Below are 17,582 nucleotides of genomic sequence, written 5' to 3'. Positions count from 1 at the left end.
GGTCAATTTTTCCCCATTGTATTGAAAATCAAATGTCAATATTTCTCATGATATTGAATTGAACTTCAACATTCCAGTATCATGATAACGCTACTCGATAGTAAACTATGTTTTCTTAACTGTTGCTTGGACAAACAAGTCTTTTTATAGACCAAACAAATATTAATAATAACAATAATAATAATAGTAATAATAATCCCCAGATTTATCCATAGTTACAATAACTGTTAGCTGCAGCTATACTAGTCTCCTATCTGAAATTATCAGAACATCCTCCTGCTCATACAACATTGCTCAAGACCTAAACTGTCAATCCATATAAGGGCACATACTCATCTTAGGTATGAAGCATCTTATCTTAAACATCCACTCTCAAGATCACTTGCAACATATATGATGACTGAGCCGAAAAGTCTTAAAAGAAACAGCACCGACTTTAAGCTCAGTAAACTAAATGAACACAGTGGAGACATTTTACTCAAAGAATCAAAGTCTTTAAGAGTGCAGACCTGTAGGTATTTGTGAAAATCTGTGACTGTGTTGATCTGTGCACACACATGCATTCCATATTGCCGGGAATTAGCTTACATTTCAAAATAGTGTGCTGCACCTTGAGGCCCCCATGCATCTGTTATCATTTTACAACCTGCCTGTAACTCAGCAGAGTACAAACCTCCTGAGCACAATGTGCTCCACTAAGCACCTCATTATAGAAAAAGGCCTTTTGTATCCCACTGAGGTAATAGGTGGGTGGGAGGATCCTTTAGATGAAGGAATCAACACAGCAAAGTGATTGCCCTTTCAAGACCAAACCTCTCAACTTCCAGCTCTTTCTAGATGCATAAAACTGTGATAAATCGTGCGTCGACTCTATGGAATCATTGCATGATGTAAGATCTCTTAGCTGGTGACACCGAGAAACATAACTCTGTATTACAAAAGGCACCCTGCACTCTTAGAGTTATACGTTTTTGCTCCAACAGTAGCGGGAGGTAAGTGGTCATTGACTCATGTTATTGCAGGGTGAAGCATGGAGTGTTTACTCACAACGTAGGAGAGCAGTAGCCCAGTAAAATCACAATGTGCCAAAACAAGGCAAAAACAAGCACACAAATACAGCCACACAACTTTAATGTGGCAAAATAGCACGCCATGTTCTTCAATGGGTTTTTTTTTTAATCACTGGAATGTTGTTTCATCAAATCTACATTCTACAAGGTACATTATCTTTCATCATATTCAGTCAACACTACAAAGGAGACTGGAACAGTCCCTGTGATTCCAGCTCAGCACTACAAACACAGCATTACAGCTACAAGGGCTTTTCATACTGCGTTACAAAAAATTCAAAACTAAATATTACTATTTTCAATACACTGGGAAAAACTGAACACAACACTGAGGGCATGCAATTTTAGTTGTTTTCTGAAAAGATAAAAACATGAAAGCTATTACAATACAATGAATACGACTTTTCTTTTCTTGGCTAGTAGCACAGAACTGCAGAATGACTGTAGTAAACATTAAATATGCCAATTTTATTTTTCTCCTTGGATTAGGCCTTGAAAAATAATGTGCGTCTTTCAATGTGCTGTTGGAAAGAAGAGAGCAAAAAAGCTCAGCTTGTACCAGTTCATCAATAGAGAAGATAAGTAGTGAAACCAATTCTACTATAATCAAAAAACTGTTTAATTTCTTCCTCTCTCAGCTCGACTCTCAGCCTGAGCTGAAACACTCGTAAAAATCCATTACGTCCACACTCGAGCTAATGATACTCTTTCAACAACATTTAAATAATTACCAATTCTTATTTAAATCTGGACTGATGGCTTCGTTTAACATTGTGCCTCAAAGTGAAACGCGTAAGCTCAACATTCACTTCACACATTAGTGATAAACAATGTGGAGTAAACATGCTTTGATACCCAAAAAAAAGTCATATCCACAAGAGTTCCACAACAGCAAGAGTGTTACTGAATGAACACAAATACAGAACAGTGCCTCTTCTCAACACTCCTGTTGTACTCCCACAACTTGAAAGTTGCCATTATCTAATAATAAACATGCAGAGTACCAAACAAAATAGAATAACTTATCAGCATACTGTCTAATCCTGTCTATAATTCCTAAAAGTCACACAACAGCGTGTTCTCTAACTGACTGAAGTCTGTCCGGGCCCATTCTACTCCACACAGCTCCATGCTAATGTGTCCCTTTGTCTTCCCCGCCTGCAAAGAGGAGCAGCCTCCTCCACATCTCACTGACAACATCCAGGACGGAAGGCATGCAACACCTCCGTACACTACTAAAAACCACATCACAACATCCACCAGTCAGTCTGCACACTGACACACACTACATACAAAAGAAAAAAGAAAAAAAAAAAGAACACGGTGATTAAATGCAGTATAATAGCATCCTCTTGGGTTTATTTTCCTATTGGCGTTTTTGGATTTGCAGGGATTTGCGCACTGGCCCTGCTGCAGGCAGGCAGGCATACACATGTGGAATGTGGAGGGAAGCACCCGCCTTTAACAATAACACCATACACAAAACATAACCGGGACGAGAGCTAGCGTAGAAGTTGTGCTGAAATGTGAAATCAATCTGCAATGTGAAATGCCATGTGGCCTCCATGCACGTCAACACGGTATAGCAAGGGAACAAAGAGAGAAGCTACACAATCTTTATTGCTCCCGTGCGGCGGCTAGCTTCCAACATCTCATGCTAACCGACTCTTCGGCGCGTCCCTGTCACAGAACCAAGCTAGTGAATTCACTCTTACCTGATGTGGCATATCAACCTTCACTTCGAGCAGTAGCAGAGGGGGCCCGAAATGTAGGAGCCAGGTCGCCGAATTTTCCGAGCCAGTGGAGTTGAAGGCGGCTTTTTAACAATTTCCCCACGCCGAAAAAGTTTTCCTCCGTATAAAACCAAACTGTCAACAGAGAAGAAAGGAGGAATGATGAGGCAGGGCTATCTAACGGTCAGTCGGGGGGCTGGGGATTGGGTAACGTTAGAGCCTCGATGACGTCCCGTTATTTCTTGCAGGGACACTCTGTTACGCCAAACGTCATTCAATAAATCTGGCAGTGAAACTGTTGCCTTGCTCAAACAGAGGTAAACACTTTTGGGAGCGAGACTTAGACCTTTGGAGAATCACTTATGGGACTTCTGGGACATTCGGCACACAAGTTACACATAATGCAGCACTTCATCCACACAGCTTTAAAGTTGTATAATTGTTCGCACCGCTTGCTGCCGTCCTCCCGTGTGTATTTTTGTTGGGGAGACGTTGGACTAACCGCAGGGGCATGAATTAAATGTTAGAAGGTACATTCGCATTGAAGAGTGGATCCTGAATATTCTTCATACGTCTGAAGTCATGTTCCTAGGGTTTGTCCGTTTGCCAACACGCACGGCCAAATTCAATTGCCACATTTTAAAGGGATTTCGTCGTCCCCTTTTCTCTACACATAAACGGACAGACACTGGCTAACAAAAAAAGAAAAACGCCAGCGGTGCCAGCAGTTACAAAACGAACACGTCCTTCTATACTCACACACCGTGGCTGTAACAGCGACAGTGGAATTGCCTCTTTACGTGACAGTACGCCTGTGGGCTGACTGTTTATGTCAGCGGCATGTCAAAATATTGCAGCCCGCTGGAAAGCCATAACAACAGCTAGCGCTACGTGAACACAAGCACACTTTACTGGCCTCAAACGTGCGTGTGTGCCACTCGGCCCGAAAGCACTTCTCAGCAAAACGTAAACGAAAGAGAGCAAAAACTATAATGCTAATGCAGTGCTGTGCCACCCTTCACTACACGAAACACTACCAAAGGTACAGGAGCGGGTATAATAACTTACATTAGTCCATGCGAAGAGAAACGTAAGCACACACTCTGTTAGTCCAGTTTTTTAGATCTGTATCAACATAGATGGACTGCACTTCTCAATAGTCCCGCCCCCACGGTTTACCAGCAGGCATATCTATACATATATATAATCCCCTCAGTGTCCAATCACAGCGCTCCACTCTGGAATAGTGTCTGCTCCCATTGGTCGATACACGGATCAGTCTCCGGCTGACTCTCCAGCTGTCTCCTTACCATATAGGGGTGTGTCGTGACGTAGCAGGCAGCCTGATAGGTGGTAAACAATTTCGTTAAAAATAATAGATAAAAAATAAATTAAAATATATAATTAGGTATATTAAGAATAAGGATGAGAATCATATTCTGGAATTTGTGACGCTCAGGGCGTTTCCTTTCCTGCGGTTGTGGAAACTGGAGAGTTGGTGAGAAATGTCACAAGAATCTTTATAATTTGTTCATGCATTGAGGGTGCAAATATGTGTATTAGCAATGTTGACATTGAATGCAAAATGTTCTATCTAACTCCACATTTCTCATCATGAATGATTAATGATTTACCTATACATAATATATGAAAGTTCCAGCATCCTCTTCTCTCTCTTTCTGATCTCTCTGTCCTGGAAACTGGTGGTAACTGATAGTGTATACACTTAGCAAGAACATAAGAGGTCAGCAAAAATATTTTCACCAGCCACTACTATCTATACTATCTCTAAATGTGGAGACACAGCAGAGCTAATCTGGCTACTTGGAAGAAGAAATTAGTGGCAATGATAGGGCCCTGAGGTGTTATACTATGTGCCCCCTGGGGGATTTTATTATAGCACTTCAATCAACACACTACCCACTTTGTAATTAAGAGTCATTCTCTTCTTATATGCATGTCTTGTCATTTCCTTGGATGGGCCATGCAGTGCAGGGTGCCAGCCTGGAGGAGTTGGACTATGGTGTCTTTTTTTATCGAGGGCACACCAACTGGACTTCAGGCCATGTGGCTTTTGCAAAGATCCAACACATAACCTTTAAGTACAATAAAGGATCATGTTGGCAACATTCCAGGCAGAGATTCATAACTTGTAATTTGTTTGAGGCAATGATGCAGCACTAGACAAGCTACATAAGCCCCTTTCTTACAGATGAAAAAAGGCAACTTGATTCCTGATTATTGGTGGCTTTGAGCTCTCTGTGAAAGGATTAGGGTGTTTCAAAGTTTGTTTTCTGTGCTGTTAAAAGGAGCTTTTGAAAAGCTATTCTTTTTTTCTTCATGTGATACAAGACATGTTGTTATTATATGTTAAGAAACAACTATGTCATCATGTAGGTCACATGCTTGGCTTTTTATAATATACTGTTCTGTACTATCCCATACTATACTATACTATACTATACTATACTATACTATACTATACATTATACTCTTACACAATAATATACTCTATGCCATACTGTTCCATACCATATGAAGCTATGCTGTACTATACTATACTATACTCTTCAATACTATACTATACTATACATTATACTGTTACACAATATTATACTCTATGCCATACTGTTCCATACCATATGAAGCTATGCTGTACTATAATATACTATACTAAACTATACATTCCTGTTAAATACTATACTAAACTATATTATACTATACAATTCATACTTTTCTATACTAAACTATACATTACTGTTAAATACTATACTATACTATACAATTCATACTATTCTATACTATACTATACATTACCCTTAAATACTATACTATACTTTACTACACTATACAATTCATACTATTCTATACTATACTATACATTACCCTTAAATACTGAACTATACTATACTATACTATTCACACTATTCTAAACAATACTTTACTATATTATACATACTATACATTATACTGTCACACAATAATATACTCTATACCATACTGTTCCATACACCATAAACTATACATTACTGTCAAATACTATACTATACTATACTATACTATACGATTCATACTATTCTATACTATTCTATACTATACTATACATTATACTGTTACACAATAATATACTTTATGCCATACTGTTCCATACCATATGAAACTATTCTGTACTATACTATACTATACTATACATGATACCTAGATACAATATTATACTCTGTGTTACAATCTATATTGCAATAATTGTACTGTGGTAGCAGAAATCTAAGAGGCAAGTAAATTAAATGGAAACATGAAACTAAAATGGTCCGAAAGACTTGATACTACACAAAGTGTGTGTGAGAGTGATATTGGTTAAACTCCTTTTCTCCTCTATTTTCCCCCTCAGGTTCTTCCATGAGAAGAATGTCATTAGGGCCCTCTGGCTCTACAGTTATCTCCCGTTAGGTTGATTCAACTGCTGCAACCATTATGATGCTAATCCTGTAAGATTTTTTGAGAAGTGCTTTAACACAATTGGTTATGGGCAAGTATAGTCATACAATGGTGCACATGGGGTTTGGCAAAGATCAAGCAACCATTGTAACTCCAATAACTGCATAAATCCCATTTAAAACAGTGCGGCTCCATGCAGCTCAGACCAGCCTTGGCCCTCAAGCTCCTGTAACACCTTTCTCTGTGTTTAAAGCCCCCACTGTAAACATCAAACATCAGAAGTACAATTCAGCATAAATCAATGTTGACAATGCATACAAAAAGAAACTGTAACTGTGTGTGTGTACATATATACTGTCTATTAACTTGTATGCGCGCATTATATTTTTCCTTGCAGGCTGCTTGTGTGTGCATGTGCTGGAATCTAGGCCATCCCTTGTGGCTTTGTGTCTGAGAGGCGGATCAGTCTATATGAGGGGCAGCCAGGCATATGGGCGTGTTTGTGTTGGGACATGCGCACACAGGACTTCATCTTCCTCTGTGTGTGTAGGAGCGAGAAAGAGAGTATAGTGTGAGGTGCCTGGGTTGTCTAGGGGTGTTTCCACTGTGCAAACACACCACAGCGTAATAGGAACAGAGGACACTCACTTAGATTGCACACACACAGACACACACACTTTCTTTGTCGCTCTCTTTTCCTCACTATCTTCCTTCCTAGAGCCCAGAATCTCTCCATCTCACTTCAACGCCCCCACTCCCCACCTCCAAACCAACAAACACATGCACATACACACCACTTTCTCTCCCACTCACAGGGTGAGTCTAGGAAACAGCTGGAAAAGCAAATAGTCGCAAGCAGGCCGAGCCCTGGCCCACTGGCTCTCACACATGACTGGACCTTTACTTAGATGAATGCAGTCCTCACACTGATTTTTCAGCTGCAGTCGAAAAGCACAAGGAGCAGCGCAATTGCACAAACCTAAAGGAATGCTGCAGCAGTTGGCAAACACACTCTTTGATCAACTTGGCAGTGTGCGGCGAGAAGATTGGTAGCAGCGTCACCCTCGTGTGCCACAAGTTTCTCAGGGATATTTTGGCAGCCACGGCCACACAGAGGATCTCACAGTCCAGGGAGGGAGTTGTCTCACTAACAACCAGGCCTTTCCTCCATGGCATGCTCCTCGGCTCTGCCTCGTCCTCCAACTTCTCAACAATGTCATCATCAGCTTCCAACATCAATAAACTCGACCCATATTCACAACATATTAGCTGCATTCCTTCCGATCAGACATGATGGAATTTGATAGCTGAGCAAAACTGGAACATGGGGTCAGTAAGTCAGCAAATACTGTATGCTTACCTACAGTAAGTCCTGTTTTCAGCTGCGTTTACATGGACTAATGATCCGAATAAAATGCCTCATGCAACCACCTCAATCGGATGATTCTGATTGGAATTATTTCATTCAAGTTGAGATGGGTGATGTTAACCTTTGATAATGTGAAATATAAATGCCTAATAATCATGTAGGCTAAATGCTTAATCTGATCTGTTCTCTCTGGTTGGAATAAATCTGTTCTATTTGGACATGTTTTCTCTACATGGGGGTCACATTAGGTGACAAATGTAAGAGTTTCCAGGAGGGACAGATACATGCCAAATGTACTAACATAACAACACACTTAAGTTATACATAAGTTCTGTTTAAATCTCAAAGGAGTATCACTTACAACAATAGAATATCATTTTTTGTAATTGGTCTGCCTGTTGTTGCCAGGACAACTTGTTGTTGCCAGCTAATTGATATTACTTGATACTTGCTTACATGCATATGAAAGTGAATGAAATTGTGTATTACATGATTTTATCACTGTAGTTTAATGAACTTTATCTATTCTGAAAACACAGTTAAAAGTAGTTCATATGCAAAACAATAGAGCACCCTACTCATGTCTACATCACACCATCCGTAATTCCCTGTACCCGTTCTCCTACTTATTCCGCTCTCCTGTCTTATGTATGTTCCCGCAGGAGGGAGTATATCAAAAAGGCAGAAAATGTGTTGGACAGGGTTCAAGAATGTGGATATATAAGGAATGTAACGTAGACAGCTTATGACAGAGCACCCTACAGAAACAGAGGCACCTTACTACAACCTGCCATTCCAACGGTCAAACAAGCAAGCATGTGGCTATATGGTCCATCATTTAGGGTGAGCGATTCTTGAGAAAAAGATGATTGAATAAACTATCCTCCTTCAGAGTCTCTCACTCAACCTTTAAACCTAAAGGAGGATTTAGCTCATGCACAGCAGACATCACCTGCTCAACACCTTTAACAATCTGCACCGGTTGTGGACCCTGCTCTGTTTTTTAATACAAATTATCTATAATTGGCACCCTGATCTGTCAATACATTCTATTTTTATACTTTTCTCACTCAGGTAACCTTTAGAAATGTTTTCTTTGATTTCTACTTCTTCTGTGTATTAAATGCCAAAGTACTAAGTCATTTTAATGAATTTCCTGTTTCTAGGGACACGTGTGTAAGATATTTCCTGAGGAAGTCATGTGGCATTAAATGCGTCACCTGCGTAGATGGCACATCAAGCCATGCTTGTGTTCATTGCCTCTAAAGCTCATTTTATTTGTGCGCCATCTGAGCAATTAAATATGTTTGCTTTTGCATTCAAGTGAATTCCACTTTTCTTTTGCTGTCGGTCCAAAATCAAATCCAAGTAAATACCAGCACATGTTGTGTTGCATCCACTTGGCTGAGGGGGAAATATATTTGATGGATTATTTCCACTCATTTCAGCTCTTCAGGAAGCGCTTAATGTGAAGTGGCTGGGCTGCGGAGAGGATACACACCAAGCGCCGACACTTCCAGCCAGATTGAATGCAGCAGCTCACTGCACAGTCATAAATCAGCCCTATCATAATACACCACCTGTGTATAGCAAGTGTCAGCAAAAATAGTTTCCACCAGTGTTCCTCTACTGAGAAGAAGAAAATTGTGTTTTTAGTGAAAAGAAGAAACAGAAGAATGTACTAATTTTCTGTTTGTCAGAATAAAGGAATTTTTGTGGGCCATTTTCTGGGGAAATTTTATACAACCCATGGGTATTTGAAACACCTGACAAAGGGCCCAGAGTAGACATTACTATTTTAAAAAGGGTCACAAGCCAAAAAGATTGAGAACCTCTGGTTTAATATTTAAAAATGCAGAAAAAGTGTTACCAACATAACTTTTATCCTTGTAAAAATCTTAATCTGAAAAGTAACCAGTACCTACAGCTGTAACATAAATGTAGTGGAGTAAAAATATAACAAAAGTGCTCTTTCAAGTGTAGTGGAAAGAAAGTATTAAGCATAAATTGGAACTGGTCAAATAAAGTAAAAGTACCTTAAAGCTGCCACGGGGAACTTTCATTTTGCGTTGAATCTGGCGCCCCCTGTGGACAAAAGCGACATGAGCACCACCACCTACTGTGTGAAAAATCTTGATCTAGCATGTGCACACAACTTTTTTGATAATATTTGTCTTTTGTAAACAGAGTTGCCATCTTATATTGTGATGAGGCAATGTATCTATTTCAAAAAAATTTATAACGACAGTGAAACTGCATGTAATCTGATGAATTGCCTCCAGTTGCATTTTGGGTAATGAAGGCACCAGGTTTTGAAAAGGTCCACTGGTCCAACATTGCACTCCTTTAACACTGTCAGATTCATGATGGACAGTTAAAAAAACAAATGATCAAAATCAATACAGCACCAGAGATATAGCACCTACATTACCCACAATGCAACGCAGCCACTGAGTGACATCACTGGAGGCAATTTATCAGATTACATGCAGCTTCCTCTGGAGCTTCCTCTGGGGCCACAAAAGGATTTACACTACTTTTTTCACATATGAAGTACTCCCCAAGACCTGTGTATAAATATGTATGTCTATATATATCAAATGTTTTAATAACTAATAACTAATAATAACTATATAGAAATAGCCAATATTCTCGCTGATGACAGCGTTTGCTTATATAAGTCATATAGAGGCATCAGTATTAAATTGAAGTTCCATAACTAGTTAAAAGTTCGAGGTAGCAACTTAAAATTGTAGTTAAGTACAGTTGCTATATAAACTATATTTAACAAATGCTTTAATCAGATTTAGTTTTTACTTATTTATTCATATCATCAAGTGAAATATCAGCAAATACTGAATTTTAGCCACTTTAATCCCCCCAAAACAAACAAACAAACATATAAAACCAGACCATGCAAATATAAAATACCATGATCAGTTTTCTCATTACAGTCAATTGATTAGGGACATATTTTCAAAATAAAGGTTGTGGAAATCCTCAAATTTAGAGGCTCTCACAAGAAAACTGAAGTCCAGTCCGAGCTGTTACGACTCTTTTATGGCCACCATCATTTAGAGTTTTTATAACACGCTGACAGATGGAGAAGAAAAGTTTCTGGGTGGGGAGAGTTGACGGAGGGGAAGACAGAGAAGAGGGGCTGCACGCTGCAGACCGATGAGACAATAGGGCTGCCGCGTCACCATTCGACAGCCCTGATCAATGTCGAGCTATTGCACAACACCAAACCCCCCTCTGCTTTTGTCTCACTCTCTTGCTTCACTTCTTGCTGGCCCACATGCTTTCCCTCCTGCTCGCTCAGCAGCAGAAGTAATTCTTACTGCAGTGAAAACAAGACACATGGAAAACTGCAACAGCTTGATGTTTAAAGGGACAAAATGAAGCAAAAACAGGTCATTTCATCAGTATTCAAATCGTTCCCTGTGTGTCCCCTCATTTTTGATCCTGCAACAAATATTCTTCTCTACACAATTTCTCTCATTTGGATAACGATTAAAAGGAAAATGACAATGCATACAACGGGTCTCCCTCTGTTCTCGGCTTGCTGTTGTCATTCTTGCCCCCCCATCCCTCTCCCTCTGCTCCCCCATGACCTCTGCCCTAGTGGGATTCATCACGAGTGGCAAAGACGAAGCCCAAGTCGCAGCTATAAGTGAATCCGTGTTTGGAAACACTGAAGATCTCCTCCCCACAACAAACACTTCGGAGCAGACGTCTGGAAACACAGTTGAAATTCCAGTCTAATTGCTCGGATCCTCTGCAGTCAGATGTCTTTGAACACATATCATCCTCTGAAGTCATCCCTCATCACTGGACTTGATTCCATGTTTCATGTAACGCTCCACCAGCACTGCGTCACACCCAAAAAAGGATCCCGACATGACAGGAGTTTGTCCACAAGGCGACACGCTCCGCAGCCAGAACAAGCCCAACAACTGCTGCTATGATATAAACTCCATGTATAAAAGATGAGGATTGCCTTTTTATAACATGGAGGGAGCAGAGCTGCCCGGCTGGTTAAGGCTTTCCTTTTTCTGAGTGCATTTCTTGCCCCCACCCGTTTTTAGATCTTTCGTGGCATTTTTGTCCCGTTTTTGATTCAATTTCAGTGAACTATGAAATCATACACTTTCACTCCACGCTGGCAGTTTCCTACCGCTAAGATTTCTGTTTTTATGAAGTGCACCACACGTTCCACACTCATTCCCCACGGCTGGAGACTGGCAGAGAGGAGGACGGTGCCAATGTCCCTTCAACTAGTCCACCTTCAACCTACCACTTTTGACCATGTTATTTTTTCTGGCTCAGGTTGGTTGCCATTTCCTTCCACTGCAGGCCTTGTGGTGTCATTATCTTGTTTTTGTTCTCTCTGCTTCTTGTTTTCTCATCTGCATTCTTGCACCGAGAGTCTCACCAGTCACATATCACTCACAGTTGTCACATTCCCATTGTATGTCGATTTGTTTTTCTCTCATCGCAATCCTGCAGGCGAGTGCACAAACAAGTTCTCTTTCGCTGTCAACAAGAGACGGTCTCAGTGCAACCATATGGATATGTCTCACTGCACGCATTCCCCCTGTTGGTCATGTATAGCCTGTTTTCAAGCATGAACATTAGAGCATTCATGAGCACACACATGTGACACAGATCACAACATCCTGAAGCACATGCTTAGCTCTAGGGGTTAAAGGGAGCATGGAGCATGTGACTGCAAGATCATATGTGAGGAGAGGAAAGCAAATGTGACGGTATGGATTGTTATTGATGTGTTATTGTTGTATTCATGATATATTGCTGATATTTATTGCTCACAAGTACTGATTGATTATTGCATAGGCAACATGGCTTTTGGTTCCATACCGCTAAGGTTGAATTGAATTTAAGTGATTTATCTTCACTGAAGTTAAATGAGCTGAATTGAGTTAAAGTGTGTTGAACTGAGTGGAGGCTTCACTCTCACGTTAACAAATAAACCGTGTCCGTCACATTGTGCGCACGTGACTCGACATGTGACTCGACATGTGACTCAATGCTTTGAGGCTGTTTTGTTTGCAGCATTAATAAAATCACTTATGTAATCTGGAATTGTTATTATTATGCCTGAAACAATCATTTAGATAATAAACTAATATCAATTTTTAAAAAAAAACTGATATTGGGTTAACTTTGCGCAGCATCAGTGGCTTGGTTCATTTTTAGATATTACTGTTTCATTTGTCCAAACTAAAATATGTTATGTAAGTTTTACCTGACAGCTGTCACAAACACATTTTTAGTTGTACAAAATAATATGCACGATGTTCAAAACTGCAAAACAAATATTATTAAAAATCAGTCAAATACACACATGAAAATCTAAAAAGAGCTACAGAAGCAACCACATAAATAAGCCAACAGTAATAAGGGAAACATTTCACTGACACTGGGTCAAAACAACCACTGGTCTTGTGGTTTTCTACCCTACGGGCCCTGTGTCCAGAAAAATCCCAAATTAAATCAGTTTTGATGCAGTGTGCATTTAGTGTGTATTCGTTTGAAGACTTTGTCAGGCAAATATGCCAAACATTCTCTGGTTGCAGCTTTTCTCATGTGAGAATTTGCATATTGTTTGAAATAGAATATATTTTGGTGTTGGACTGCTGGTCTGATCAAAATGAACAATTATTAAAGAAGACACCTTTGTCTCAGGGAAAATGTTATTAAATGGTATGTTTCGCTATTTTGTGATGTTTGTCTATACATTTAATCGAATAATCCCCAAAAATTATCCCTGGATTGGTAGTTAAATAAATAATTCCTAAATGCATCCATACTCTTTGTACCTTGTGACTCCTTTTAGACTTCTGAACCGCTGTCCTGTGCTGTCTTCACACTTGTCATGTATGCAACAAGATGAAAAACTAAAAACCAGGCTGAGAAGACACTTTAGTGAACTGAAACAGAAATAAAAAACTACACTTTCAAAATAAAAGAGAAAACTAACTGAAACAATTTTGCCTATTTACAAAGCTACTCAAAATGAAGTCATTCGGGGGAAGAAATTTGAATCAGAAGAGAAAGATCTTCTGATTTTGTTATGCCTAAACAAACAAACAAACTCTTCATTCTCATGACTGAGTAACTGAATAAACAAACTGACCTTAAAGGACAACACAATTTCATATTGTTAGGGTTAACATACTTTGTTTATATTTGGCGGACCCTGCCACCTTTCTAGCTTCAAACAGTGTTCTGGGGACCTTATTTTCCTCTGACAACAGCTTGTTTATGCAGTTGTAGGAAAAATAAATATTTCTGAGTTTTAATTTCTTCTCCAAAACTACATCATGCCCCTTTAAATAAAAATATACAGGAAATGTCCTTAGTTTTAGTCTTTGTCAATATATAGAATTATTGATACTTTTAAACATAAACTAAAAACCTATATATTCAGTCTGGCTTTTATGTAGTGTCTTATAATTTCATGGTTTTAATGTGTATAAATATTTTAATTAATTTGTTTTTATCAGAACCCTTTATTCTTTTTATCTATATTTTATATGGATTTTCATCTATATTTTACTGTTACCATTGTTATTACTATTGTTATATTCTATTTAATTTAATTGTATTAACATTTTTAACAAGTTTTACATGTAATACCTTATTTTATTGTTATTATATTGCTTGCATTTTATCTTTAATTCTCTATCTTTTATCATTTTACCTATTCATTTTATTGCAATTGCTGTGCATTGACCTCTAAATCCATTTTTGTTATCTTAATATCCCATGTTTTTTCAATGACTTGTAAGGCACATTGAATTGCATTTTTGATTTGTTTGAAAGGTAATATATAAAAAAGTTTGATCTATTGATTGAATGATTGATTGATGTGAGGTTACACAGAGCTACAGATGATTATAATACAACCAAATAATTTAGTTTCGAAATAATCCAGTGGTAATCCAATGGTAACGAAAAACATTTCACTAACACTCCACTAACACAGTACTAACACTTGTCTTAGGTGGTTTTCTATCCATGGGCCCTGGGTCAATTCATGGCTGGTGCTTTTGGCCAAAATTGGATAAAATTTTGACACAGTGATTTTGAGTGTGTATTCATTTGAATCCTCAGATTCCAGTTTTTGTCATGCGTGTGCATTTGCTACTTTATATTATTCATATTGAATATGTATGTTTACTGTTGGGTGGATCAAAATGAACAATTTGAAGAAGACACCTTGGTCTCCGGGAAATTATAATTGGTATTTCTCACCTATTCAACTAGCAGCCCCTGGGAACAAATGCAGCACTTTACCAACCTCATTATGGCCCTTTGACCATTTTGTTAGTAGGCTTATTAGCCCATTCATTAGTCGTCAAGAACAACAACATTAATTTAAATGTTTTTACTCAACCAGAGGGAAATTTACAAGAATCAAACTGACAATCTACTTCTCAGTTTAAAAAGGTGCATTGTCTGGCCCATCAGCACTTTTTTTTCCAATTCAGCCCTTCTAAAAAAGTTGTTAAATAGGCCGGGTCTACACACTTAATCAAATCATTTAAAAAATCATCGGTAAGCTATAAATATATAATTGCTAGATGCATCCACACTCATTGTACCTCATGGCTTCTCTTGGACTTCTGTCCTGTTATGTCTTCAGCCTCTGTGTATGCTGTGTATATGCAAAAAAGATCAAATCCCTAAGTACACTTGGAAGGATGGACGCACGTCTGCATCAAGGTTAGTTAACTTGAACTAAACTCAAACTAAAACTAGGCTGAAAAGACATTTCAGTTAACTGAAATGGAAATAAAAAGTTGGCTTTCAAAACAAAAGAGAAAGCTGACTGGAACAATATTGTGCACTTGCAAAGCTAATAAAGTCAGGTCAAGTCAAGTTTATTTCTGGAGCACATTTAAAAACAACAAATGCTGACCAAAGTGCTTTACAAGGAGATTACATAAAACACAGGAATTTCCAAATAAAAACACAAGAATTTCAATGAAACAGAGGAATAGACAAAAAACAAAAACAAACAGCATGACATTACATTAAATAACAAAATAAAATACAGGGACAATGTAAACCAAAAAGTGATGAGGCATTTTCATGATGATAATTTGTGTGCTGAAGAATATAGATGGGTTTTTAGGCGGGTTTTGAATGCATCAGTGGAGGGGGATGATTAAACTGTTTGTGGCAAACTATTCCACAGTTTAGGGCCAACAACTGAATCACTTTTGGATTTTAGCTGAGCGCGGGGGCTGGAGAGCGCCAGTTGGTCAGTGGATCTGAGTGGTAGGGAGGTGGAGTAGTGGGATGAGCAGGTCTGAAATGTAACCTGGTGCCAGTCCATGCGGGGCTTTTAAAAAACAAATAAAAGGATCTTGAAATCAATCCTGGTCACCGGTGGAGAGCGGCCAGAACAATTATATGGTCTCTTTTCCTAAATAAAAATACACTGGCAATTTCCTCAGTTTCAGCGTTTGTCAGTTTGTTTAAAACTGTCAAAACAACAAGCTTCAGGAGGCGTGTGTGTATATATTATTGAGACTGGGAAGTCTCCATGTCTGCGAGTGAATTGCCTTCAGAAAGTACAAGTTGTAATCTTCTTTAATCTTGCCCCTGACAATTTCCTCCTATTTTATCATAAGAATAAACAGAAAAATCATACTGAAGTTACGAAAAATTAACCTAAAACTAAACTGAAAGGATCAAACCCACTCTGGAACTGAAAAAAAAACTAAATAAAAATAAAAGCAAACAAAAAATATAAAATTATAATAACTGTGGTTTGCATGTGTTTGGTTATGTATTCAGGGATGTCTCAGTGTGGCTTTACATTGCCGACTTTATTGCCCCTGTCCTCCTGGTCATACCCCGGTAAAGTACAGGCTGTCTTTAGATGTTTTGTTCTCCTTCCAAGACAACAGGTGCAAATCTGTATAAGCTCAACTGCTTTCTACATTATCCTGCATAATTTCCCCAGAGGGAGAGCGGGAGGATTAAAGGAGGTAAGGGAGACTTGAGAAAGTGTTCTCTTTCTCTGGCTGCAGAGCCAAAGGAGAACTAATATGTGTTCCCTGAAGTCATGTGAGCGCACAGTATATGCTTGTATGTTTACAAGAACCTGTGTATTTCTGCGTTGTGTGGGGTGTGTGTTTAGATCTCATTTTTCAAAGATAAAAAAGGAGAAAAACATAAACTGGCAACCCTGACCATAATGCCTTAGAGCCAGAGTTATACATAGAAAATTACACACTGGTGTGCCAACCCCTCCTGACTCAAGCCTGCAACACAGAGAGACACACAAACATAGAAATACTCCACATAGATGCACACTTTCGATAAAGTCAAGCACATGACGTTTTACGACATGACTTTAAATTCTCTTTTCATAAACCACTCAGCTCTTTGCCCTTTACATCCTGGCTCCATATTTACACTGATGAAGTTCTGCTGGTGCTGCTGCTGCTGCTGCTGCTGGTGCTGCTTCATAACCACCCGACTGTTATGCAACACAAGGCGACACGCTTTTTAATTTTTTAAACGTGGAGTTTTTAAAAAGCTGCGAGGTAAAAGAGGAAACCAGTTTTTGTCAGAGCTCTCCAGGCAAAGCAATGAGCTCCCTGACATGCCAGGGTTGAATCTTTCATGTGAGACGGGGGGAGAGGGAGTTGTTTGTTTGTGTGCGTGTGTGCATGAGTGACAGGCAGGGCAGTTGAAGCTCGGTCGATCTGGATAAATGTTTAAGGCCATCTTTGAGTCGTCAAGTCAAAGCAATGGGGAGCTGAGGCACAATAAAGCTATAAGCTCGGCGTACATTTCAAATTGACTTGTGGGAGAGAACAGAAAGAGGGCTGCTGAGGGCCCCCTAGACAGCACTGTTAGCTCCCTGACCTGCCTTTGGTAAATGTTTGACTAAGAGTGTCCCCGCTTGCTGGATTTGTTGCACGCTAGTGT

At 39.1% G+C, this 17,582-nt stretch overlaps 1 protein-coding gene across 2 annotated transcripts in view; it reads right to left on the bottom strand.

Moving 5' to 3' along the window:
- Window positions 1-3,961, bottom strand: part of LOC311264927 (vitamin D3 receptor A) — an 81,981-nt gene extending 78,020 nt beyond the window's left edge. The window contains exons 1-2 of one of the 2 annotated variants that reach the window (XM_084366144.1): window positions 3,872-3,961; window positions 2,786-2,938 (exon numbers count right to left, since the gene is read on the bottom strand). The gene's annotated coding sequence lies outside the window, so the exon portion shown is untranslated. Of the gene's footprint in view, window positions 1-2,785; window positions 2,939-3,252; window positions 3,431-3,871 lie in introns of those variants that run through there. The other variant, XM_084366145.1, reaches the window with a different exon arrangement.
- Between the last annotated feature and the right edge of the window lie 13,621 nt (window positions 3,962-17,582).

The sequence above is a fragment of the Pagrus pagrus genome (genome assembly GCF_965226575.1).
Source record: "Pagrus pagrus genome assembly, chromosome: 11".
Classification (NCBI taxonomy): domain Eukaryota; kingdom Metazoa; phylum Chordata; class Actinopteri; order Spariformes; family Sparidae; genus Pagrus; species Pagrus pagrus.
This window is presented reverse-complemented; position numbering and strand designations above follow the sequence as displayed.